General features: G+C 42.6%; 1 pseudogene; it reads right to left on the bottom strand.

Moving 5' to 3' along the window:
* Nucleotides 1–1621: 1621 nt before the first annotated feature.
* LOC105542254 lies at nt 1622–2858 on the bottom strand (annotated as a pseudogene).
* Between the last annotated feature and the right edge of the window lie 6 nt (nt 2859–2864).

Here is a 2864-nt window from a genome sequence, read left to right as displayed (position 1 = left end):
CAGTTACCAACCTCCTTGTGCCCCATGACCCCCCTGTAGCATGGAAATAATGGTTTAATGTGAGGATTGTATGAAGTTACATATATAGAAAGAGCCTAGAACAGTGCCTGGCACACAATACTACACAGTAGACACCAATATCAGTGTTTGTGTTACTGGCATTGTTACAATAAAAATAATATTTTTAGCTCAATATCCTCAAGATTATGCTCAAAGGTGACACTGTACCAAAAACTTTCCATTTACCTCAGGAACAAAGACTGTTGTCTACCACCATTTTTATTATAGAGACTTGAAACAACATAAGAAAGAAAAGACAGTTAACAGTGATATAGATTAATTAGAAAGAGACAAAGTGCCATTATATGCTGATGGTATGACTGAATATCTACAAAAGCAGGGGGGTTTTTTGTTGGTTTTTTGTTTTTTAAATGCCCATGCACGTTTTATTAATAAAAACTAACCAGTGCCAAGTTAAACTAGTCAAACAATTAAAGTCTCTTTATATTCCATAAAATATTACAGAAAAGTTTGTGTTTCAATAAAAAGACTATCATTTTAGAACAGGCAGCTAATAGCAACTGTGCAGTTAATGAGTTTTATGAATAAATTTTAAAAGAGACTACTGCCTGTCCTTAAATTCCTTTTTCTTTTTATAAAAAAAGAACTATTAAAAATGATTGACAAATTTTGAGCTAAAAAATTGCTAAAACATTCTCTATATTTAATTTCAATTTTATAATAGATTACAGGAAGATACTTATGAAATAAATACATTTGTTTCAGTACATGTCTTTAAATGATAGAATTACAAGTATATAAACAACTATATAATAAAATGTTTCCAAACGCTGCCTGCAAGAAATCAGGCAAATTTTACCATAAGCAATAAACTATTCCAAGCCTTCCAGATAGCCTTCATAGCCGCACCAGTGTGGCAATAAGCTTTAACCAAACAAAAACAAAGAAACAAAAGCACTTTGCAATTTGTTGCTGCAAAATAGGGAGAGAAAAGAGTGTATAAACTTGATGGAATCACAACAGTCAATATAATTTAAGGGACAATAAAGTCAATAAGGTTGATGGTGTTTATTGTTTAGAAAGATGAATTCTGTTTTGCTTGGGGCTGTTTAGAAAGTCGAATTCTGCTGTTTGCTTGGACACGGTACCACTGAACAAACTCCACAGAGTCTCACCATATGCCAGCGGGGGCGCCGCCCAAACTCAGGCAAATAAACGGCATCAGGTGATCACCATCCACAACAGGAGGGCGTTTCATTTTCATGAATGTGGATGAAATACAATTGCTTCAGCAACTCAACAAAAACTGTTCAGCGGCAAAAATGAACTCTGCACTTGAAGAAAAATAGAAAATGAAAACACAAAATCCTAAACAGTAAATAAACACTCTGCATCTGTACACTGGTATCAAAACACACATCCACAGCACGTCCTAATCCTACGGGAAACAATCCTTGCTTATCAGAGGTGCATATCTAAATTCAATAGTTTACCAATATCTCCTTAGGAGTAGGCCAAAAGGAAACAGAAAACCCACAATAAAAAAAAAATTCTTTCCCGTAAACGTTTTCCTGAAGCTGAATTTGAAGTGGGGAGAACCTCAGTCGTCCTCCTCATTCTCGTTGAAGACATTAACCTCCTCGTCGTCCTCCCCGACTTAAGACACCAGGGTCTCCACCCTGGAGCTGCTGTACTGAGACCCATCGGGGCTTGTGGCCAGCGTCCTAGCTGCACCGTTGGTCAGGTCACTGGCAGAGAACCTCGTGCCGTTAGACGTGGAACCTGCCGTCGTGATGAACACAACTCCAACGTTCCCTGAGCCATTTCTGTCACGTACGGCTCCAGAGCCTTTCGGACCAGACTTCTGGCCATTTTAAGGTCTTCAGCAGAGCAGCTCCCAGACTCCAGCCCGCAGGCCATGCCCATCTGCTCCAGCGCTTCTGTGTCATCGTGAATTTCAAATGTGTTGTCAAAATTAAACAGACACTCGAAATTGTCATTGTAGATGCTGCAGTCGATGATGGTCTTCTTGCTGGTGTTGATGATGATGAAGGGCAGGTGGATGACCAAGTTGGGCGGCAGCGGCTGGCTGGCCTGCTGCTCTGAGTGCCGGTTGCTCTGCACCAGGTTCTTGAAGGCAATTTGCTGTAGAATAAGTTTTGAAGTTGAGACTGTTTCTCTTTTATTCTTTCAAGTCTCCTCTGTCTTTCCACCTCTAAGTTCTGAGATTCCTGAGCCGAGTTGGTGGGCAGACCAATCCACTTGATCTCCTTTTTCTCCTTGGAGATGATGTTCATGGCCATCAGCACGTTTACGGCATCGTAGACGCGCCGTCTTATGCTGTTCTGGTCATAACCTGACTCGTTTGGTAAGATGTGGTTGTCGGCAGCACTGAACTCCGAGACCAGCTCGTCCCCCACTTCGTTGTAGGAAGTAGTCCCGTTCCTCTGAACCTTCTCGCAGACCTTCATGGAGAAGTGCCGCAGGCCCTTGGCCATTCTTCTCTCCTTTTCTGTTGCGCTTCCAGGCAGCCCAAGGTGAGGAGTCGGAAGGCTGGCTCTGAGAGGCAAAGTGAGTGCTGGGGATGTGTGGGCTTCCTACCACCAGGGCGTTTGACGCTGCTGGTCTCTGAGGCGTACCAATTACCACTTGCTGGGCAATGTTGACATTGGACTGTCCAAAGGTTTTTGCCAAGAGCTGCTTCCCGAGCGGGTTGACGGTGGAGGGGTGAACGGCCACGAGGGACACCACGACTTTTCCGGGACTAAGGTTTTGGTCTGTGAAGACCTTGAGTTCTCCGTTGGCTTCAATAAGACCGGCATCTTTTGCCATGTTACCAGATC

Source organism: Mandrillus leucophaeus, unplaced genomic scaffold (assembly GCF_000951045.1).
Source record: "Mandrillus leucophaeus isolate KB7577 unplaced genomic scaffold, Mleu.le_1.0 Scaffold254, whole genome shotgun sequence".
Classification (NCBI taxonomy): Eukaryota; Metazoa; Chordata; class Mammalia; order Primates; family Cercopithecidae; genus Mandrillus; species Mandrillus leucophaeus.
This window is presented reverse-complemented; position numbering and strand designations above follow the sequence as displayed.